At 39.9% G+C, this 25,087-nt stretch overlaps 1 protein-coding gene across 8 annotated transcripts in view; it reads right to left on the bottom strand.

Moving 5' to 3' along the window:
- LOC310670124 (contactin-4) overlaps positions 1 to 25,087 on the bottom strand; it is a 506,424-nt gene that overhangs the window by 314,675 nt on the left and 166,662 nt on the right. The window lies entirely within an intron of this gene.

The following is a 25,087-nucleotide window of genomic DNA, read 5'->3' as shown; positions in this document are numbered from 1 at the left end:
ATGCTATGACTGTTCCTTAACTATGCTATGACTGTTCCTTAACAGGATTAGTCTTGTCATCATTGTCTGTGCACTGGTAACTGTCTGGACTGCTGCAATAAGCTGTATGTGGAGCTTATGCATGATTTGATAGCTTCAACCAGTGCAAAATTCGACTGCTAGGGTGTCTAGTTTTGCATATATTACACTGGTAATGAAAAACCAGGTTCAAGATTTTGTTGTTGACATTTAATACCATAAAAAAGCCTGGCACCAGTTGCTGGAAACTTGGGTGGGTGGGAAGAGTGTTCTTGTGCTTGGGGTTCTGCTTATGGGTTTCCCATAGGCATCTGGTTGACCACTCAGAGAACAGGCTGCTGGACTAGATGGTCCATTGGCCTGATTGCCACCTGGTCACAACACAGAAGCAGGATTTCTCAGTGCTGGTGCCTATCCTTCAGAATGCCCTTCCAGAGGTTGATTTAGATGTACATACAGTAGACTGCATGAAATGTCCCTTTAAAATATACATGTTTACTCAAGCTTTTCTGGATCCTGATTCCTAACACTTAAACTTTATTTACAGCAGAGCTTTCCAAACTGCGTGTCGTGGCACATTAGCGTGTTGACTGCAGTGTGTCACTGAACACTCCCCACGCTCCTGCTGTGGCTGGAAAGGGGTTAATTTAACCTTTGGTTTGCTAGGAAAACCAAATCACTGTGTCGCAAAATGATGCATGTCTAAAAAGTGTGTCACCAACATGAAAAGTTTGGAAAGCTCTGATCTACAGCATATACTTTTATCTACAGCATATCAGTTTTAAATGCTTTGTAAAAAGGTGTTACTTGATTTCCATGTGAACTCACACAAGATTTCTATTTTTAGGTACTACATAAATGTTATAAATTATAAATAATAGTGTACAGAATGCAGATCAGAGAGTCTAAAATAGATACTTTCCCACCCTTCAGTCATCTGAAATAGCTTTCTGATAGCAAAATCTAGCTCAAAAGGATCATTATTCCCCCCATATATATATTCAGAGAGGCCTATTATTTCTTCAGAACACAAAATGAGAGCCTTGATTTAGCTCAATAGCACAAAAACTAGACAAAGAGAATTTAGAAAGTCATTGATAAATTAAGGGCAGAAGGAAAAAGTTAACAGAAATGAGGGAAAACTATAAATAGAAAGGGAAAAAAGTCAAGTAATAGTAAAAAAAAAAGTTTTCTATTTCTTAAAAAAAGAAAAGACTAATGAAGGCAAGGGACATTTCCCAAAAACAAAGGGAAGAAAAAAGAACAGGGAATAAAGGAAATGGAATTTTAAAAAGGCAAGTGAACACAGATTTTTAAAAATCCAGAAGACCCTGGAGACAATGTATGCATATGAATGAAGGGAAATATTAAGACAAGTTCTTGTACGAACAGATGTTTCTGGTGTAACTCTCTGCAAGCAGCATAATTATTTTAATCAATGCTGCACACTGTATCTTGCTATGAAGTTATCAGGCGTGGCCATCAGTATCAATGAAAAAAGGTTAATAGAAGAGGAACTCCTACATGGAGGACATCTTACAAGGATTAACTAATTCAATCTTTATACCAATCTCTACAAAGGGATACATTTAGCTTTGTTCTGTATTTTAAATGGTTGCAGATATGTCCAGCTTCACTAAAGCTGGGTTAGCATTTTTATGAAGCAAACAGCAGGGATGGATCCACACGTCACTAAAGTTAACTCTTTGTGAGGCTGCCCTTGAAGTTGACCTGGAAGCTGCAGCTAGGGCAAAATATGGCAGCTCAGCAGTTTAACTTCATGTTACACTGTTGTTAATAGAATCACACTGGCTGCCAGTGAGTTAATTGATTGATTGATCATAACAATTCATATCCTGCCCTTCCTCCCAAAACCGGCCCATGGTGGCAAACACACCAATGATAAAACAGTCAAAACTTCTAAAAACATGAAAACCACAATTTCCCCCAAAAAGGTGCAGATTGGGAAAGATCTCTACCTAAATGACTTGTTGGAAGAGGAAGAGCTTCAGCAGATGCAGAAAAGGCAGCAATGTTAGTGCTTGTCTAATATTTAATGGGACTTCCTATGAGTAGGTGTTACAGCACCCAAGGCCCGATTCCTATATTATAGAGAATGAACTTCTTGATAAGATGGTATTTGTAGAAGCACCTGCAGAGCACAGTAATCGGCTGAGTATATAAGGGGAGAGATTATATTCAATTACCTGCTGGACTGTTAAATGTGCTGGTACTAGTGTATAAAGCCCTATACATATTTGGACCAGGATACCTTAAAAAAAATGTCTCATTGCTTATATAGCCATCTGATCACTGCACTCTGCAGGAGATACCATCTTAGTAGGAGCTTTATTTTACATCAGGCATAGGCAAACTCGGCCCTCCAGATGTTTGGGACTACAACTCCCATCATCCCTAGCTAACAGGACCAGTGGTCAGGGATGATCGGAGTTGTAGTCCTAAAACATCTGGAGAGCTGAGTTTGCCTATGCCTGTTTTACATAATGCTAGCATGGTAGAACCTACTCTTGGGAACTCCCTCCTGTTATATATTGTTCAGGCGCTGTCTCTATTGCTTTTCGGCATCAGTTGAAGACTTTCCTTTTTAGGCAAGTCTTCTGAGTGGATTTTTTTTTATCCTAATTTGTATCTGTACTAGATTTGAAATTGCTTTTATATGCAATTGTTTAACTGGTTTTATAAATGTGCTTGTTTTTATACATGCAATAATTTCATATGTGCTTTAAATCCACTGAGAAATCGCTTAGAGGTGCTTCATAGGAAGTGTTCCATAAATGAAATAAATAATAATAACAAATAATAATAACAAATAACAAATAATAAATTTCAATCCAGTACTGTAGCAGTATTTCTGGAGTGCTTTCTTGTGATGGCTGGGACTTCATCAAGTCTTGAATGTTCAGGCTGTGGAACTAAAATTCAAATGGTGTAGAGAGACTTAAACAAGGAGATTCCCACTGTGCAATAATGTTGTGAGTCGAGGCCCCGTTCCCCGCTTTGTAATGAAATAAGACACACGGACACAAGTATTTTAGGTTAATGGGCTAAAAAAACCCACAACTTTATTGGTTACAGAATGTGAGTGGTATTGGCTTAGGCATTGGATCCGAACAGACTATACTTGACTCCTGCCCGCTCTGCAGGGAGTCACACCAGGGTTAACAACCTGTAGGGGGAGCTTGTTGATGCAAATCAACTGGAAGCTTTCCCCTAGAGTAACTGGAGGGTCGTGCCATGGCCCTAGCTACCACCTGGGCATCAGACAGGAACCACGACCATTGGATTCCTTTAACGGAATACCTTCAAGGGGAGGGGTCACAACCTCCCCTCCAACACACAATGCCATTTCCAATTCCTAACCGCCAAACCTTACAAAGTTGTGATGATTTGCTACGAGGTAGGCAAAAAAACCAAGTGGTTGGAGCAAATCTGCCAAGTGGAAAAAATTCCTACCAGGCCCCTTGGACAACCAAGGCGACCAACCAAGGTCCATAGCAAGGTTAGGTGCTGAGGCAAAACCTAAAGGGAGGGCGGGCGAGTGATCTGAGGAAGCCAAGAAGGAGGAGCTCGTGAGTCCGCGACCGTTTTAAATGGCTAAACCACGCCCATCAGCCAGCCAGGTTGACTAGCTGAAGTGTATGACACGGGCCCAGGACTTCAGTGACGCAGGGGGCCCGGCCACGCCCCCCTGCGAATGCGGGAAGCGATTCCCGCTCACAACCCTTCCCCTCCGGGAAGAGGAGAGGCTTTCCATCAACATGTCATTGAGAATGAAGTGGCTGTTCCTAGCCTGTAGGAATGTCCCTGTCAAAAGGCATAGGCCCACAACTATAGATGTTCCTATAGTATGTTCCCTGATAAGGCCCCAGCTCTTTGTCTAATCAGCCACGTGGCATATGTATGAGCTTTTCCATATAAAACTAAGCAGCTAATTGTACTGCATTAATCGGACTGTATTTTATGGAGCAAAATAGAGCAGAATTTTTTGTTGCTGTTAAATTAAAAAGCAATTAACTAACAGAGTACAATCCTTTGCTTTAAATTCAAGATAAACACACCACAACATTTATTATTGCTCAAACACATTTATTTGCACTACCGTCCTAGGCATGCATATTCTGAAGAAAGCCCCCTAGTAAATGTACGTAGGATTGCAATCTAGTAATATATTGCATATCAGTAATGCTGTAAAGATGGTAACGTGAGCGTATTGCCATCATGCATTCAAATAAAAATTAGACAGGGGAGTGCGATGGTTTAGCAGCTCCATCCCAAAGTTAATGTAAAGCTGCATTAAACCTTTCAGTGTGCTGAGGAATTAGGACCCCATAAACTATGGAATGTGTATCATTCACAGTGCATATTTTTTACGGTTCTGCTAGTAACAATCACATATATACTGCAAATGCACAAAAAGCAAAGTGGAAAAATTAGTCACTTCAGGAACAGTTTGACATAATGTGAATTTAAAATAAGTTTGTGGATAAAACTGATTAATGGAATGCTTGCAGGTTGCTATGTGGCAATTTCAGATCAATCTATTTTTCCCCTTATGCTTGTTTAACATATGTAGGTGTATGCTTCATTTACAAATTGTGGGAAGAAAAAGTTTGGGACATGCTAACTCTCTCTGCCTCCCTCCATCACGCACTTGCCACCAGTCCCCCTGCCCTCCACACGCTGAAGGGTGAAAATAATAATAATAATAATAATAATAATAATAATAATAATAATAATTGTGGAAGATCTGACCATGTGCAAACCTCTCTGAATGCAGCAGCATCCCTGCTGCAGACATTTGCCTCCCCCACCCAATGTGTAAGGAGAAGAATGCCTGAACAGAGCTATAATTTGATCTGAACAATAAGGAATAAATACTGAAAACAAACGGAACAAATTTTATTTGCTTATTGTGGTAATACATAATTAGCTGTGAACTGGCCAACCTAAGGGGGTTGTGGCATGCATTTATATTAGAAACTACAAAGGCAACGAGTTAGCATTTTTTGTGATACGTGTGGCCTTTAAAAAAAGAAAACCCATGAAACATACATCGATCAGAAAAATAAATAAATAAATAGATAAATAATATTGTAACTTCCATAAATGCTGGTGAAAGCTATCGATGCCTTTATGAAATGTACTAAACAAAAAAAAAACTACATTTTAAAGCACATCAGACAATGAATGCATGTGTTATACTACTGGCACACCTGCAATAATTATTATAGAGAGATTAGTGAGTCTATTCTATGCTCTGATAGCTCCATGTAGTGTTAGTTTAGTGCACTGAAGTGCATGTAATAGACTGAATTCCCTGGTGCTTCGAACAGACATCCAATTACAAAGTACTTGCACACTTTGTGTTTTTGACCTTGCCCATAACAAAATCTGAGAATGATGTACCAAGTCACTTTAAAATTGTGGAAAGCTAATAACAAACAAAATGCAGTAGCCTCCCTGAAAACGTTTTGTATTTAAGAGTAATCACAAGAATATTAAATATGTACACAATACTGAGCAGTAAATAGGGCCAAAAGAATGTGTAATGACCCCGTGTATTCAGTCAAATGTCTGGGCCACAATGGAAAAAAGCATAAGGTAAAAGGTAAAGGTAAAGGACTCCTGGACAGTTAAGTCCGGTCAAAGGTGACTATGGAGTTGCGGCACTCATCTCGCTTTCAGGCCGAGGGAGCCAGCGTTTGTCCACAGACAGCTTTCCGGGTCATGTGGCCAGCAAGACTAAACTGCTTTCTGTGATGGAAACCAGAGTGCATGGAAACGCAGTTTACCTTCCCACCGCAGTGCTACCTAATTATCTACTTGCACTGGCCAGCACACACAGGAAAATGGTGGGGGATTTTCACCGGAAACATTAGTGCTTGGCACCTGGTCATGTGCTTCCTTTGCTGCTGTAAAGAAGCCTATATAAGACTTAAGTTAACACTTTTTGAGCAAGGCCTAAGGCTCCAGTCTCGATTTTAAAGCAGATGCATTCCATTGAAGTCTGTATGAATTTTGGGCAAACCGTGGATCTGCACCAGTGCCTTCCCAAATGCAACTATACGTTGCTGTTCATTATAATTTGCCGCAACAAGCGGAACACAAATGTTAGAAACACTAGAAGCTTCCTTATATCAAGTTAGATCACTGGTTCATCTAGTTCAATAATACAGTGGTACCTCGGGTTACATACGCTTCAGGTTACATATGCTTCAGGTTACAGACTCCTCTAACCCAGAAATAGTACCTCGGGTTAAGAACTTTGCTTCAGGATGAGAACAGAAATCGTGCTCCGGCGGTGCGGCAGCAGCAGGAGGGCCCATTAGCTAAAGTGGTGCTTCAGGTTAAGAACAGTTTCAGGTTAAGAACGGACCTCCGGAATGAATTAAGGACTTAACCTGAGGTACCACTGTATTTAAATTGACTGGCAGTCACTGTCCAAGGCTTCAGGAAGGTTTCTCTCCCTGCCCTAACTGGAAATGCCAGGGACTGAAACTGGGACCTGTTGCATGGCAAGTCTCCATCCATACCAACCAGCTATTTTCCCTATGGAGGGAAGAAGTGGAAGTCAGTGATGGCACAGCTGAAGCCATGGCCCACGAGTGAATCCTAGTCCCACCCTTGAAATCCCACTGCTCCCTCTTCCAGGTAGATTGGCTTCCAGGTGGATATGCACCTGAATTAAGTCAGGTACTTTCCCCTGCCACACCCCCAAATCAGGGGCCCTGGCAAGCTGGGGCCTCCTCCTTACATGCATTTCTCATAACTTGTTGAGCAAAACATAGTCTTTGGTTAACTTGAGGCTGTGTCCCATTGGAATTGGAGTCCAGCAACATCGTGAGTTGTCCCCCAGCCCCACATCTACCTTAAGTCATTCCATTGCATTCCATTCTATATGTGCCATGAATCTAAAGGTGTTCTAAATAAAACAAAAAGAAACATTTATATCAATGTCACTGTGATAGAACATTAAAATTACTGGAGTTTATAGTTTGCACAGATCTCATTAAAAGGTTAGTTTGTTTCTTGATTCCTGTGACATTCCATAGCAAATGACTGGCATTGAATTTCCTTCTTGAAATTGCCCTTGAATACATGCATACAGGAAGTAATATCTCACTCTGGATGCGAACAGGAAAGCGTTAACACTCCCCTTGGCAGCTACAAGAAACAATATAATCATTTAAGCTTATGCTGAGATTGCAATTCGCTTGCCTCAGGTATTAAGCGTGTGTAATTTTCTTAACCACGGGATATCCATTTATCAGAGGTGATACTCAGAAGGGGAAAAAATGGTGCTGACACCCTATAGCTGATTCACTGTTCCAGAATGGCATTACCCCAATAAAGGGATTTTGAAAACAAATATCTAAAAATCATAAGAAATATCCAATTTATATTAAATATCCCTACATCCTGTGGAAATGTTAATAGCCAACAATAATGCAACGCCACCTTTGTAAACATTTTAGAAAAAATGAGTTTACAGTGGTACCTTGGTTTTAGAACAGCTTAGTTTATTAACAACTTGGAAATAGTACGCTGCAAACCCGGAAGTAGGTTTTCAGTTTGTGAACTTTGCCTTGGAAGCTGAACATGTTCCGCTTCCTGTTGAGTGTGTCCCGTTTGTAAATTAAGTCCCCTGCTGCTAATCAGAGGCTTCCTGTTGAGTCTGTTGGCTGTTGAGTCCCAAGCACCCACGCAACACAGAGGTGATATTTGGAGCTTTTGTTTTTGCTTTTGTTGCATTTTTGTTTTGTGGCTTTTTCATTTTTTTAACTGTGACTTACTCTTCTTTTTATGGGACTGATTTGTGACTGTGGCTTGTGACTTTGTTTTGTGACTGTGTGGAACCAGGTTCAGCTACTGATTGATTATGTGACTGCAGAAATGGATAAAAGCCCCCCATCCAAACAATGATCAGTGCACATAAGAAAAAATATTACTGTCTTATTTATTTTACAGCACAGTACATTGATTATTGCTTTCATTTTATGGATCAATGGTCTTGTTAGATAGTAAAATTCATGTTGAATTGCTGTTTTAGGGGTTGTTTTTAAAAGTCTGGAACAGATTAATCCATTTTGCATTACTTTCTATGGGAAAGCATGCCTTGGTTTTAGAACGCTTTGGTTTTGGAATAGACTTCCAGAATGGATTAAGTTTGGGAACCAAGGTACCACTGTATTCCATTTTTAAGATACTAAAGTACATTCTTGTGAGTGTTTTTTGTTTACTCTAATGCAATTATGGCCAACTCCTGAGACCACATGCAGCTCTTGGAAGCCTTCAGTGCAGCCTTCATGGATGGGGGGGCGACAACCCCAAATTTCCCTTTGCCAGCTGCCTCCCTGAAAAGGTGAGAGTAGTGTGCTGGGATCATCCTCCACATATGCTTTCCTCCCCAGCCTGTCAAACAGGTGTTGAGGAAGCAGGATTGTCATGGGTGAGAGGCAGCATGCGAGGAGGGGTCATTCTACATGTCCCCTATTTGACTGGGGAGGGGAGATAGTGTATAAGGAGGGGAAGGTTTAACCTCTTCTCCCCAAACACATCCTTCCATTGAGTGTGGTATGAATGGATGGGAGAGAAATTCAGTTCAGTCCACATTTAAAGGGGAGCTTTTTTAAGTCACACTTCCTGAAGGAATATTCAAACCGAAATGCAGCTGTCCCTTGAAATTCACACTTCTCCAAATATTGCAGTGCAGGTCTCCAGCCAAGTAACGTGTACAAAAATGCAACAACTAAGATAAAATGTGTATCACATGCATATATTCGTGAAAATAACATAAAGATTCCTTATAGGAGGGGAAACTATGGAAGTTTATATATTAAGCAAAATTGCGTTAAAATGTGTACTCTAGGAGAAAGTCACATTACAAGTACTGATGAATTTTCATGAGGGCTTAAAAAAAGGATATCACAAACTGTTGTGGAAATGGGGGGAACTCAGACTAACATTGGAAAAATGAGAATCTGAAAGAAATTGACAGATTCATCCATCCCTAGTGGCATGTGAATGAGCCCAGGCCCTACCTACTGCCAGTTCTAGCCTTGCCCAGCTACTGGCTGTGATCCTGCCTGTGGCTGGGTCTGGTCAACCATCCATCTATGTCCATATATAACCATTATCTAGCCCTCATCAAGTGGATAGAGCAAAGGAGAGTTGGGCAATTAAAAACAACAGCGTAATTCAATTTTGAATTTCATCTGATTGTGCAAATGGAAAACAATAGTAGCTGCTTTTGCCCAGTTCCTAACAAAGGAAACTTCAGCTGGTCCAATATGCAGCAGCACAGGTCTTGTTGGGTGCCTTCGCTTCAGAGCATTTGATGTCAATTTTTGCCATAGTGACACTGGCTTTCCATTGACTTATAAGCACAATCAAAAGTGTTGCTTATTAATCCTAAAGCTCCCAGGATACCACACAGCCCACCCTCTTTAAAATGCAAAGAAGGGCCCTGTCTGCATTTTAATGGTAGTTGACGTGTGACTCATTGGGACACTCTTTCTGTATGGCTGCATCCAATATTTGTAATTCCATTTTGCAGAAAGCTTTGTTGACCCCAAACTTTGGGGTCAACTTTGTTGTATTTGTTACAACAGCTATTTGGCCTGGTCTGTTGAGTAGTTTTAATAGATTGATGCCCGCCCTGTGGTTTTCGTTTGTTCATTTTATATTTATATATACTACCCCATATGTAATTTCTGTTTTTTAATGGGTTTTGCGGGGGGGGGGGGGTTATATTTTTGTAAGTCATCATGTGTATTGTGAGTGCAATGCAGGCCAGGAATGAATTTTCCAAATAAATATGTATAGGTGCTCTTTTCAGAATGTTTAATCCTAAGGAAAATTCATTAGCAAATTGCATGCTTTTCCATAGCATGTCCATGCCAAATGGCTATTATGAACAGCGCATAAGAAGTAGAAAAATATAATGGAAATAAATCACTTTACACTTAATGAAGATATCCAAGCACAATAAATATCTTTTACAATTAAGGTTACTTTCTTGTACAACAAAGAATGCCTAAATAATTAAAAACGATCTAAATAATGTAAAGCATGTATTTTTCAGATTATATATAATCTATTATTTGCACACACACCCCTTCATGTATATTTTTCACAATTTTATTCATTAACAATTCATTATGGAAACTAAAATAACTCTCAGGGTGTTGTATTTTTCATGTATCTGCCTACAGGTTTAGATCATTATTAACTGAGTGAAGCAGTAGAGTATTTTCCTACATTATACCTTTTAATATATTTTAGCTAAACATTCTATTCCAGTTTATGTTAATTGTATAACAGGACTGGCCCTACCACCAACACCTTACAAAAATAAATTCCTGCATTAAGTGGGAAGGTATACATGGGGATTGTAAGCATATTGGCCTGTAAATAGGAAGAAAAAATAAATCCCTACCTGTGACCAGAAACTGAATCCACAGGGTTTCTGATTGCAGGGAAGACTGTAATCACGTTCAGTCAAATTCACTTACAATACTTCAGACCTTCCCACTCAATGCAGGAAAGTGAGGGTGGTTTGTACACCTTGTTCCCCTTCCAATTTAAGCATTGCTGAATAGGACTAGATTGGAAAACGGAGAAAGTATAGAATTAAAGTCACAGATCTGTAGAGTTGGAAGGGACCCCAAGCGTCATCTAGTCCTGCAATGCAGGAATTTTCATGCCATGCTAAACTCCCCATGTTGAATTTGTGCCTACTAATTCCTGCTCTGTCATTATGAATGTGCCCACAGTTTAAAACAAAAACCCTCAACCAGACAAAACCAAAACAGAGGGCGTGGGAATATTTTTTAATGTGTGTGTGTGTGTGTGCGTGTGTGTGTATGGGGCTTTGATTTCAATACACTGGTACCTCGGGTTACAGACACTTCATGTTACAGACTCCGCTAACCCAGAAATAGTTGTTGTTGTTTAGTCGTTTAGTCATGTCCGACTCTTCGTGACCCCATGGACCAGAGCACGCCAGGCACTCCTGTCTTAGTACCTCGGGTTAAGAACTTTGCTTCACGATGAGAACAGAAATCGTGCTCCAGCGGCGCAGCAGCAGCAGGAGGCCCCATTAGCTAAAGTGGTGCTTCAGGTTAAGAACAGTTTGAGGTTAAGAACGGACCTCCGGAACGAATTAAGTACTTAACCTGAGGTACCACTGTATTTCAATTTCTAGGAGACTTAAGAGTCTACTTTGCCAAAAACATGGAAGCATAACCAAAATTGGAAAGCTATGTATCACATTTGTGGGCACTGCTACATAGTAAATATTTTGTTTCTAGCGCAGAAGTGTGGAATCCGAAGGCTTCCAGGTGTTACTGGACTCCATCAGCTTCAACCAGCACAGTCAACATTCAGAGAAAAGTTGCATATAAATGTTGTGAAATTAAAAGTAAATAAAAAAAATCTAAAGAATACCTTAGAGAAGCCTTTCTTTGAAGTTAATAAATTTCACCCTGCAGCATTATATAGGTTTTAAATAAGGGCTCCCCATTCACATACCAGTACCGAAAAGCAAAACCAATTCCCAGGTTTTAGTTTCATCTCTTCCACAGCACTCTAGTCATTCTCAGCCAGTTAATATAGTTATTTCTGGTTAATGGCCCTCTCAGCAGAGTCAGCCTTCAGGCAGAATTATACAATAACCTCTCATTAGACAAGTTATTATTGCTCTGTGTAAAAATCAATAATGCTGAATGATGAATAATGGTTATCAGCAGCTGATGACTTTTCCTTACTGATAAATAATTAGCGTGTTGTTTCCTGACCTATTTGTCGAGTGCTGCCCATTCTTCACAGTATTCAGCTCAATGAAAACGGAACATTTTTCTTCAAACAGAAAGAATACAAGGCCAGCAGCTTTACAGATTGCTAGATATCCTTTCCTGAGTAATTGCACCATGATTTGTTTTTTTCCTATATTGTAAATTCCAGGCTTTATTTTTGTCTCTGTTGTGGTGACAGATATAACACATCCAATGTGTTTTAGCTGCTGCACTTAGACATCCCTTGCACACCAATCTGTCAGTATCCCATCTGATGACATATTTAATTACAGGATTAAAGTAATATATATTTGGGATATTTGTTTAGGGTCCTTGATCCTGTTTTTAGAGTGGTGACTTGAAAGGGAAAGTCGTTTCTGATTAATGCTAAGCCAAAAGAAGGAGGTTTTTTTTGCAATCCTTTTCACTAGCATTTGCCTATTAACATATATTCCCTTAATCTGAATAGAGGTAATTTGCTGTCACTGAACTCTCATTGGCTAGGACCTTCCATAAGAGCAGTGCAGGAAACATTCGGTAGTGGCGCCTGCCCTGCGGAACACCCTCCCATCAGATGTCAAGGCAATAAACAACTACCTTACTTTTAAAAGACATCCGAAGGCAGCTCTGTTTAGGGAAGTTTTAAATGTTTAATGCTGTATTGTGTTTTAATATTCGGTTGGGAGCCGCCCAGAGTGGCTGGGGAAGCCAAATGGGCGGGGTATAAATATATTATTATTATTATTATTATTATTATTATTATTATTATTATTATTATTATTATTACTCTGACTCTAAATCAGTTTTGTTTCCCCCTCAAGTGACACCAGCATGTAACAAAACTTTTCAAGTTACAAAACACTACATCATTCCTGATTAGCTGGCATTAATCTAAGTAAGTGAGCCTTAATCAGGAAAAAATGGTACCGAAGGAGGTAGAAGAAACATCAACAAAGAGCTTTGACAAAGGTGAACATCCACCTTTCACTTTTTAAAGGGAACCTTTGTCACATCATTTCTGCACAGAACTCCTGACAAATATTCAGACCAGGTTTGTTTGTTTGTTCCATGGCACTTCTAAGGTTTTGTACTATATTTGGCTTTGTGGCCATCATAATTTTGAAAGTGGGGGTAGAGAAATCATGAATATTGCATGTCTGGATGATTGTGAGTCAATGAGGAGGTCCTAGATCACTTGTTCTTTGAAGGGAATAAGGGAGCACCCAACTACTTCTCCACAAAGCACAGCTGGTTGTGACATTCAAGTTCACAAGTTTATTGTTCCTCGCTAAAGGTCTTCACTAATCTGCAACAACAGTTTCAACAAAACAACACAGAACATACACCCACAATACAAGCCCAAACCCATGATGCAAGAGGGGGAAGACACTGGAGACACCAACAAGCTCAAATGCAGCTTAATTTCAGATGAAAAGATTATTAGTGCTGTTGTTGTTGTTTAAATTTCTATGCTATCCTTCATCCAAAGATCACAGGGCAGTTTACAACATAATAAGGAAGTAATTAGAGATAAAGATTTTTTTGTTGACATGCACTAATAAAAATAACACAAAGGAACCAGGGGAGGGACGGGAGGGAAGTCAGGGGACTCGCTGAATCCCAAAATATGGATTAATACTAAGCATGAATATAGATGTTTTAATTGTTAAAAAAAATATAATAACACAAAAGTACATATCATAATAAAAAACAAAGTTTTTCTGGGGAGAGCATTCCACAAGTGGGGAACCACTGCAGAAAAGGCCCATTCTCGTGTTGCCACCCTCCAGATCTCTTGTAGGGGAGTCACATGAAGAAGGACCTCGGATGATGATTGCAGGGTCCAGGTTGGTTCATATGGGAAGAGGTGATCCTTGAGGTATTACAGTCCTAAATTTTTTCATAGATCAAAACAAGCATTGAATTGGGCCCAGAAACTAATTGGCATCCAGTGTAGTTGGGGCAGGATTGGCATTATATGTTCAAACCATCTTGCCCCTGTAAGAAACCTGGTTGCTGAATTCTGCATCAGCAGAAATTTCCAAACCGTCTTCAGATATAGCCCTACGTATAATGCATTGCAGTAATCTAACCTAGAGGTTACCAGAGCATAGACAACAGAAGTTAAGCTATCCCTTTCTAGATAGGGGTGGAGCTGGGCCACTAGCTGAAGCTGATAGAAGACAGCTTCTCTCTGCACCACCCAGGTCACCTGGATCCTCAAGCGACAGCCTTCATGCTGCATGCCCCATCAAGAGCAGGCAACCTCCCATCCATCTGGTCTAGGAAACTATCCACTAACAGTGCCTCGGTTTTATATGGATTCAGCTTCAGTTTACTGGCTGTCATCCAGTCCACTGCTGACAACGGTCCAGCACATCCACTACAAAACCTCCAGATGTAAAGAAGTAGAGCTGTGTGTCGTTGGCATATTGCTGGCAATGGACTCCAAAATTCCGGATAATTCCATTCAGCAGTATCGGAAGTTTACCTTCCTTTCCACCTCACCTCATTTCCAAATTCTAGTCCCCACTGCTCACAGTGAACATAACTTGGACCGAGGACCAATGAATTACAACTGAATTACTAAAACAACTTACATTGATTTTATCTAACTCCCTTTCCCTTGATTCTTGGCAGCCAGTTCATAAAGAGCCACTTGCTGTGTTATGATGCTGTTCGTGTCTCTCAAATGAAACCAAACCATTTCTACTGGGATTTGTAATGTGCAAAGGAAGATTTCATAGTTTACATTTTCTACTCCAATTTATCTTCTTTATACAATAATAGATATAGTTACATATTGGACCACTTTTATCTCTTGAGTTACAAACTCTTTTTTCCATTTCTCTTCTATATATGTGCTCCATCAGAATGCACACAATATAACAATATCCCGAAGAAACCGCAGTTTATAGTCCAGTTCCCTAAAAGCGTGGAAATTATTCTTCCACATAATCTATGATTTTCCTCCTTCTCCCCATCCTGGTTAGCTCAAATGTAAAACAATGGAGATGTTGATCTCTAACTTTGTATATTAATTTGCTTTGCTGAATTCATAAAGAGAGTTCAGTGAAGATAACAGAGTGGTACAAGACAGTTTTCCAGAAAGTTATAGTGATTTGTTACACAGTTTGATGATTTTGACATGATTGATTTTGTTCTTGGTCAGTTAATTATATAGCTATAAATTAGTGGATTATTTTATCCTGGGAGATGCTTGCAGAAATTAGGTCACTGTCATATATCATTATAATATCTTTTTCTAACACATCTGATCTCTGCATCCATTTTTACTTTACAGCATTTCCCCCCCAGTTAACATATATTCTCAATAATTACCATGATACAGTGAATACAAGTTGAGCTGACAAGGTCTTATAAAGCATGAGGAATTGCCCTCCATTTTTCTCATCATAATTATCTTCATTAAAAAGTCCATAATAGGATTGCGCTTTGTTTTGTTTTTACACATACCAATATAGTATTTGAGAAAAGTATGAAGTGACCATTGAAAGTTCAAGTGTACATTAATATAAAGGAGACTTTCTCTATGGCCAGCAGATAAAGGCATAAATCATCGCTGTGCTCCGAGGTACTGTGGGATACCATAGAAAGTTATCAGTAGTTCCTAAATCCTAACTAAGCACAGATATTACTCAACCACTATTAATCAATGTCTGTAATATGAGCTTCTGAGAGTGCTCTACCTCAGTACTAACCAGATGATGATGAAAGCCAACAGGCCTGACTCGTGCCATAAAATCCTCAGATTCCTTTAAAACCTACAAGGACATCCATATCAGAAAATATAATATATTTTTTATTTATAGCATAATATATGTTGCTAGACTACAACTCCCATCACCTCTGATCACTGATTATGCTGATTTGGGTGGAAGTCAAAAACATGTGGAGAGCCACATATTCACCAGCTCTGTCCCATGACCATGCCTGCACATGCAAACTGCTGGATGAAATTGCTGCTGTGCAAAGAATTATTCACATATACTGTTACTCTGGAATTAGCACTCGGGCAGGGGGTAAAGTATAGGAACTGTCAATAAACACTGCCCTGAATTCTACAACTCAGTATCCATGTCCTGGAGTTGTTTTTTTAATGAAGCTATAGTTCCAAACATAGTCAAAAAGTTGCTTGGTTCATGAGACAATCAAGTGGAAATCTGGCCTTTGTGCAAGTTTTCCAAGTTGTAAACTGCAAAGAAGAGGCTCTGTGATTGCCACCAACAAGATAATGAGAATTTAAAGTGTCGTCCTTGATTAAACACCACCTCTAGGTCCTAACTTCATATTATGGAAATGACCTGATTAGCAGTCATGTTGTTTGTCTTTTATAGGGAGGGGTGGGGGGGCATTGGCATTGCAGTCACACAGAGCAGAGGTTAAGCCTTCCCTCTGCAGCTTAGATATCAGTAAAAACCGCTTACACAGAAGCACTTAGCATCAGGGAAAAACACTCCCCACTTTGCTAACTGCCACATGGACAAGGGTTTTTTACCACCACCAGCTGGGGAAGGAAAATTGAAGCCTCCAGTACACACACTACAGTGCCAATGACCGAACATTTCACTTTATTTTCAAAACATAATGGACCAGATTCAGCATTCTCTGGCCATCAGTGTAAGTGCTGTTGCACTAGAGGGAATAATGGTTGCGCAATACGAAATCCAGTGCAAAAGTTGTGCTAAGGGAAGCTTGTTGTGTAACTGGCTGTAAAACTGCTTCTGCAATAGGAAGTAACAGTGCTACAGCACTCTATTGTGTAACCAACCACGAGAGCCGGGCTGGCTTTCTGCATCTTCTTTTGTGCAAGCCACTTTGCTAGCACAAGTAGTACAGCACTAAGAGACTTTAACTTAGCAAGATACTGAATTCCTCCCAATGAAATGAAAGGGATGCAGTTTACTACCATTGCCTTCAAATGGCAGAATCTTAGAAAAGACATTAACGGCTGTTCTAAAATCTAATTAAATTTTAGAGTGCTAGTAATACAGCCATAAGGCTTGCATAAGCCATTATCTACATTAATAAAAATTAAAGTCAAAAATTAAAGTCAAACAATATCTGCACAATAGTAATGTACCTGGATTCAAGGTCACTTTAATTCCCTGATTATGTTATTCTTGTTTATAGTTGCCATAAAAATTATTGATTATTTAATCAAGTTTTCAGATGCGTGTTCATTTGTTTTAACTTTGTTCTCCAAATGCACATTATTGAGACAGAAATTATGAAGATAATTATTTCTTTGCTTTATTTCTTTGCCATTACAGAGTATGAATTTTATGAAAATCTGCAGAGATGCTTGGGAAAGAAAAGTGTAGGGGGGAAAGAAAAGAAGAGATTTAAGATGTATTTTTCTCTAAAGCATGAAGATGTACAGAACAAGAACCACCAGTTAGGTGAGAATATAAACATAGGGGATGAAGCAGTCAGTATCCCTGCATAGCTCTGTAGAATATATACAACACCTGGTGAAAGATGTGCTCTCTCTGTGTGTTAATATCTTCATGGAGGGTTCCATCTTGAATTAAACATTCTGGTAAGTAGGTGTGGTGAAATACCTCTATCTGATACCTTGGAGGCCCACTTCCACTTACAGTAGGTAATAATGGCCTAGATGAACTATAATGATTGCTGTTCCAATAATTTAAAAAGATTGGATTATGTGAGTCCTAAAAAACGAAAAGAAAAGGAAGAAACATAGGGGGAAAGTGCAGGAGAATGACTTTATTGTGGCACCCCCATAACAGATACTCCATAAAAAACAACAAGTGACTTGAGAGTGGCATGTCATTTGAAAATAACCGGGGGTGGGCGGTCTGGTTTTTGGAAAAGAAAAGTCTCGACTTTTACTGTGTAGTTTTATTTTAGATTATTTTTTATATCCCATTTTCCTACTAAATTAATACCAAAAGTGGTAGTAGTAGATACTACCCAAAATCCCAGATGGGAAGAGCTGCATTTGCTTTATTAGCACACATTTGCAGGAGCTTCCATTATTCCAAAAGTTACTAGCTGATGAAAATAGTTAAGAGTTGCTGTTTTAATTTTCCCTGAGTTCCTGAAACAATGTGAATGTGCACTTTTCAAAGCTTTATTAGATTTTGGAGTGTAGCCAAAATATTAGAGTGGTGATGGGAAGTTCAGGTGTCAATTGGCTGACAGAGAGAAGATTTTGAGGTATCGGGCATGGTGATTTAGTATGCCTACACTGAGACAGTAAGTCATGCAGGGTTCGCAACAATCCTCATGCCAATCCGAATAGCTGTTCAGGGACCAACAAGATCAGTCTAGGTCAGCAATATTCAAAACAGCGACCCTGCTAATAAATCACCCTCCTAGTTGGTACCTCTCACATAGTGGAGAGTTCTCTTTAACATGCAGGGGTGTCCATGTTTTTTTCAAAGAGGGCCAGATTTGATGAAGTGAACATGCATGAGGGCCGACCGAAGCTGTTGACTTTTCTTTAGGGTTGAAGTTGTTAAGCAAAGTTGTTTACCTTTTTTAAGGATTCAGATTGTTGGCCTTCTTTTCGGATTTTACCCCAGGAAAGAAACTGCCACAGGGGCCAGATTAAGCCGATCGCCGGGACAGATTAGGCCCCCGGGCTGGACTTTGGACATGCCTACATTCCAGCTATTTAACATTCCTCTCCACAAAGAATCCTAGAAACATTTATTTGTTAAGGGTGCTGGAAACTGTAGTTCTGTGAAGGGTGGATTAGAATTCCCAGGATTCTTTTTGGGGGGTGGGATGTGCTTTTAATGTAGGGTATGTATGCAGTTACAGTAAAGGCATAAAATGACTTGAAGGATGGCATAGGCTGCCATGCTTCCTTGTTTAAGCCCTGTAATGTCACTCTTAGTATTCCACTTTTAAGCTACTATGTGTTGGATCCAGAGTGTTCCTTTTGTGCGTAGAAGTGCTCATTTTGCCTTTGTGGAAAGGACTGTGATCCAAAGGGTGCTTCAACTGGAGGAAGGCAGGGAGGCAACTTTCACTAATCTCCCCCTTCATCCCGTAGAGCCCACTGTCAGCCCTCCTAAGCAATGCTGCAAGGGAACTATGATATCATCAAACACAATCTTTCTCCTTCCACTAGCAGGAACACCCTGTGAGTAGAGTTCTTACAGGAACTTTGGATCTAAGCTACCGTCTTTAGCCGCATGCTCCTTTTCCTTCAAAGCAAATAGTGGGTGATATCCAGTTGTGTTCTCTCTGCTTATTGAAGGCATCTATCAGCACAATAAGGACAGAGACAATTTTCAGGGATGCTTTTTCCACCCTGCAGCTTTGTGTGCCCCCACTCTGTGTGCTTTATAGTCTCCAAACCCTTCAGAGCAGATTTATTCCAAGAGATGCCTTCAAATCAGTGGAGGTAACCCTATGAACACCACCCTATACTTTAGTAACGTGCTACAAGAAGATCCTTATAACATAACTCACTTGTTTCTGATGGTCCCAAATTGAGTCTATATGCTGTAAGTCTGGTTCTTGCTATTTGAAAATAATCTTCCAGAGTCTTCCCAAAGTGCAGTGCAGTAAAGTACTCCAACGCCCACTTTACAGTGCAGGGACGAAGACCCTGTGGCCCTCCAGATGAAACCCAATTCCAATTCCTGCCATCCCCAGCCACCATGAACAATGGTCAGAAATGACAGGACTTAGTCCAACAAAATCTGGAGGGTCAGAGTTTGTGCACCCTTGCTGCAATGGTTCTTCCACATGAAGTACATATCTTAACTAACCACATCCAAATTGCTTATCCTGTAAGAACCCAACTTTAAGAGAGGTATGTACATAAGCAATTGTAGAGATAGCTGTGAATACTTGGTTTAAACAATGTATGCAAAAGGAACCACTATCTATAAACTACTGTCTAGTCACTCAATTCCAGTTAATTTCTTCTAGCTTTTTCTAACTCTTTACCACTCCTTGTTTAGCTAATTTTTACACATGAAAGAGGTGCCAATTGGCTGCTGGCTTGAAGAGAAAACAGATTCCACATACAGGAGGACCGTGCATATGGTGTTAAATGAGGAATTATGTCTTTCTAGGTCTTTCTAGGATACGCACATTTTTTTCTCATCAAATTACCTTATAAAAATATGGAGAAGAAAATGCATACTTCAGGGGGCATAAGGATCATATTCTACTTAAAAATGCATGTACTAATAGGAGCTAACAAAGATTTAGAGGGAAAAGTGGAATGAGAGAAATAAAAATTTAACCACTGCAAAATCCAACTAATTGCAAAACACGCTATTCAAAAATATGTGCAAAACCTACAATTTGGAAAATATTTTGACAGATTCCCTTACTCTGCCAGGGAAATATGGTATCATCAAAAACCATCTTTCTCCTTCCATCAGCAGGAACATCTGTGAGTAGAGTCAATTTTCAGTATTGTGTACTGTATCTAGAACTTTCAAAATGAGTCCCACTAGTAGATTTATCTAATTTCTTTTTCTCTTTCTTATTTAAAACGACTGCTTCAAGAGCTTCACCCAAGACTTAAATGAATGGATGAATCACCATGAAAGAAGATAGTCTTAAGGCACTATTAAGAGGGCAGCCACACTGCTGCAGTTAATGAAGGGAAGACAACCAAAGAGAAGAGGACGGATGGCCATGGATGTGTAAAATGGGATGGGGTGGGGGTAGGGAGAGTCCATGAAGCATGAATAGATCACAAGAAGCATTTGGTTTTGGATGACAAATTGTACTGCAATACCCTTTTTCTGTGCCTTCAGGATGGATAGCTGGTAATGGAGCAAAGTGTATCAATTACTCTGGGAAAATAGGTAGCGCAAAATGCCTTTTGCTTCTCTTGCTAGTGCACAGAATAGCATTTTCAGTTCTATATTGTGTCAATTAGCCAAACAGGATGTGTTTGTTAAAAGAAAATGTTTGTCTCACACAGTGACCGTTTTAGGATTTCTTCTCTCGCTCGCTACAGGATTGAGGTTGGGATGACTTCTCACAAGCAACACACCCCAACAAGAAAACTTTACCACAGGAACTGGGAACTTTTTCATCCCAAGAAGAATTTTATGTGATTACAGTTCTTTCTCCCCTTTTAAAATCTGTCCACAAGAAACCTTTGAAAATGATTCTATACCATGTTGTTGTTGTTGTTGTTGTTGTTGTTTTGTTAGTTATTGAATTATTCTCCTGTCCTCCCCCCACCCCCGAGATGCCCAGGGCAGCAAAATCTCTACAAGCAGTTACAGCTAAAAACATTATTCCATCCAATTATTTCTGGGTTGCCAGGAACCATATTCTTCAGACACCAAATGGCTGGGTAAATAGGAATGCTTTCAATTCCCTCCTGAAAATTAATAATAATAGAGCCAAGTGCACCTCACTAGGGAGGGCATTTCACAACCAAGGAACCAGCACTGAAAGAACCATGTGTCAATAGTCAATAGTCAGGTCAGAGGTGGTTGGTACAGTGGTACCTTGGGTTACATACGCTTCAGGTTACAGACTCCACTAACCCAGAAATAGTACCTCGGGTTAAGAACTTTGCTTCAGGATGAGAACAGAAATCGTGCTCTGGTGGCACGGCGGCAGCGGGAGGCCCCATTATCTAAAGTGGTGCTTCAGGTTAAGAACAGTTTCAGGTTAAGAACGGACCTCCAGAACGAATTAAGTACTTAACCCGAGGTACCACTGTTTTGGGGAAGGCACTCTTTAGCATGAAGAAGATTATGAAGGCATCTTAGTACTGAGACAGATAATGTTTACCACATCAGGGGAAAGACTTGTGAGCTTCCTAATATGGTACATTTTCAGATGTACACCAATGATTTTTATAATGCTCATTAATCTCCCTGTATAGTGGAAATTCCATACATTGCTAAAAGGAAGATCTATTGTTGTATTAAGGCAATTCACTTTTGCTTTTCCACTGAGCAAACATCTCAAAAGCACCAGCTCATAACATGATGGAACATAAAGGTAAAGGACCCCTGACAGTTAAGTCCAGTTGTCAACAATTCTGGGGTTGCGGCGCTCATCTCACTTTACTGACCGAAGGAGCCGATGTTTGTCCGCAGACAGTTTTTCTGGGTCATGTGGCCAGCATGAATAAGCCATTTCTGGCAAAACCAGAGCAGCACACGGAAACGCCGTTTTACCTTCCTACCCGAGAAGTACCTATTGATCTACTTGCACTTTGATGTGCTTTCAAACTGCTAAGTTGGCAGGAGCTGGGACCGAGCAACGAGAGCTCACCCTGTCGCAGGGATTCCAACCGTCAACCTTCCGATCGGCAAGCCCAAGGCTCAGTGGTTTACACCACAGCACCACCCGCGTCCCTTAACATCTCAAAAGCACCAGCTCATAACATGATGGAACATAGAGAGGAGCAAATGAGGGCATTCCACAATCTTCTGTATGGCCAGAGACCTATATACTAAATGTGCACCCATGAAACAAACATGTTTATTGTTTGGTATTTAAAATCTTTTGGTGTAGCTTTCATCTGATCATTTTAGTTTCTGCCAGAGGCTCTTCCCATTTGTGTCCTTTTTTGTAGTTTCTTCTGACAGTTACACATTTAAACAAAAGGTTCTCTGTATGTGTGTGTATATAATTTAATAAACTTTTTCTTTTCATAGGAAAGGTTATGTTGTGTTAGGATGAGTGCATAAAAGGTCTCAGAGCATCTTCTGTTTAGCCCGCAGAGGAGCTGTGAGCCTCGGGCAGAAGGAATTGCAGATTGCTAGCCGATTAGAATAAAAAATATTCTTTTTAATATTTTTGTATGCTTTATTGCTTTTTCACTTGCTTGACAGTTTCATCTACCCACTGCCATCGGCTATCTTCATCAGTGACTGATCTCTTTTCCCTCTCCTGTCCAGCAATGCAGGAACATTTGAATTGCAGGACAGACTAGAAACCTTTATTTCATATAATAATAATTGTTACAATAGAAAGTGACTGCTGTGCACTGAACATTCTTGAATGTCACTTGACTCACATTTAAATATTCTCCTCTATGTCTCGCTGTAACAAAGAAACTGAATACTAAACAATGGAGCCATTACCAATCCAAAATCTACGTCCTTCTACTACTTGACAGTCATTGGTCAGTAGGACTATTTTACCTACCGCCCAGGTGATTATGAGTGTAATGAATGACTAATGGTTATGCATGCAACACAGAACAAACATAAACATCCATGAAGTAATTTTTTAAGGACTGAAGTCATATGTGGCATATCCTCTTCTCTCTCTCTCTCTCTCTCTCTCTCTCTGGAAAATATAGCAGATCAAAGAAACTGGATTGTCACATTTAGGGGTCACCCTTCTGGATAAAGCGGGGGTGGGGAAGAGGATAAATTATATTTTGACAGCATTCACGTTGCTTGCATTTTGTCCACAGCTTCCACTGAGATGGAAAGCTGTCTCAAGTAGGTTGTGCAACATTTCAGAAACCACCTTGGTATCACAAATTCCAAATACAGGCATATTGATTTGGTACATGTGTTTGGGTGTCTTCTTGGTTAACAAAAGAAAGAATTAATGCCAAACTGGATAAAGAGCCTACACCCACTGTTTAACTTAGTGTGTCAGTTTTTTCATAAGCATCAACAACCGCTGACAGTTAATTTACTGACCTTTATTGGTGACTTCCTGGTGCTGGGCTATTGTTAATCTCGTTGCCACTAGACTAGTCATCTATGGGAGAGGAGGCTCATATCACCGGGGGGGGGGGGGGGGGTGAGGGATGAAATAGGCAAACTTTTCACCCTGAAGCATTTCATTGTGAAACTTTTTATAAGCCAATGTTCAACAGACTCCTGTGAAGAACATTCACTGTTCTATAATATATCAAGAACTTTTCTGGGTGGTGGTTTGTATAAATTATTTTCTCATCAACCCTTTTACAAGGCAAGTTAAATGATGAGAATGAGGAAAAATCAGCCTTGAATAATTTCTAAAAAGAAATGTGCCAAAATCAATCAGATAAATTATTAGCAATGAATAATTTGACCAGCTCAATTAAGCTAAAATGTCAGCATTAGCCACTGTCAGAAAGAGGTTAGCTAATCAGGTAAAATCATCTGACTGTTCTGTGGGACAAATTTTAATGATGCTGCTGCTGCTGCTGATAATAATAATAATAATAATAATAATAATAATAATAATAATATATTTATACCCTGCCCATCTGGCTGGGTTTCCCCAGCCACTCTGGGCACCTTCCAGCAAAATATTAAAATACAGTAATCCATCAAGCTTCAATGAAACTCTGTACAATTTCCACTTCAACAGTTCACAATAATCTCTCCAATATAGTTTTATGGTTTCAAAATGCAAATCCCAAACAAATCATTCTTTAAATTCCCTGTCTCTAGCCTACTTGTCCACCTACAATCATTATGGAAGAAACTTTTGCTTCTGATCAAACGTTTGACATCAACATAGACCACAACCAGTATTTAATCATGCTGATAAAGAGGTCAGAATATGGTAAAACCAATCCTAGTTCATCATGAAATGAACCCTGGGATCTGCTTTAGTCTAAACATGGGGTACTTGAGATGAGACCCTCTAGATGTTGCAAGAATCTAACTGCCATCAGTCCCCAGCCAGCATGGCCAATGACAAAGATGATGACAACAGCATATACGCAGCTCCCTGTCCCCTAAAGGCCATCCCATCCAACTCCCTTCAATGCAAGAATCTCAACTAAAGCATCCATAGTACATGGCCATTCAACCTCTGCTTAAAAACCTCCAATGAAGGAGAGTCCACCACTTTCCAAATGAGTCTGTTCCAATGCTACTTACTCTGTCTAGCTGTCTAGGCACAGGAATTTCTTAGCCTTGCTGCCTTACATTTTTAAAGTAAATTAAAGTGGTACCTGTGGTACTTAATTCGTTCTGGAGTTCTGTTCTTAACCTGAAGCACCACTTTAACTAATGGGGCCTCCTGCTGCTGCCACACTGCCGGAGCACGATTTCTGTTCTCATCCTGAAGCAAAGTTCTTAACCCAAGGTACTATTTCTGGGTTAGCAGAGTCTGTAGCCTGAAGCATATGTAACCTGAAGCGTTTGTAACCTGAAGCGTATGCAACCCAAGGTACCACTGTATATGGTAGATTGGCCCTGACAACTTTTAAGTGCAAATTGGTGATCTACAGCACTTCCAAGAGTGTTTCGTTACTACTATATTGCAGGCAGAGAAGTTGGCATGAATGTTTAGGAACACAGTGA

Source organism: Podarcis tiliguerta, assembly GCF_965153285.1.
Source record: "Podarcis tiliguerta genome assembly, chromosome: 2".
Lineage (NCBI taxonomy): Eukaryota > Metazoa > Chordata > Lepidosauria > Squamata > Lacertidae > Podarcis > Podarcis tiliguerta.
The sequence above is the reverse complement of the archived record's forward strand: the minus strand, read 5'-3'. Positions and strand labels throughout refer to the sequence as shown.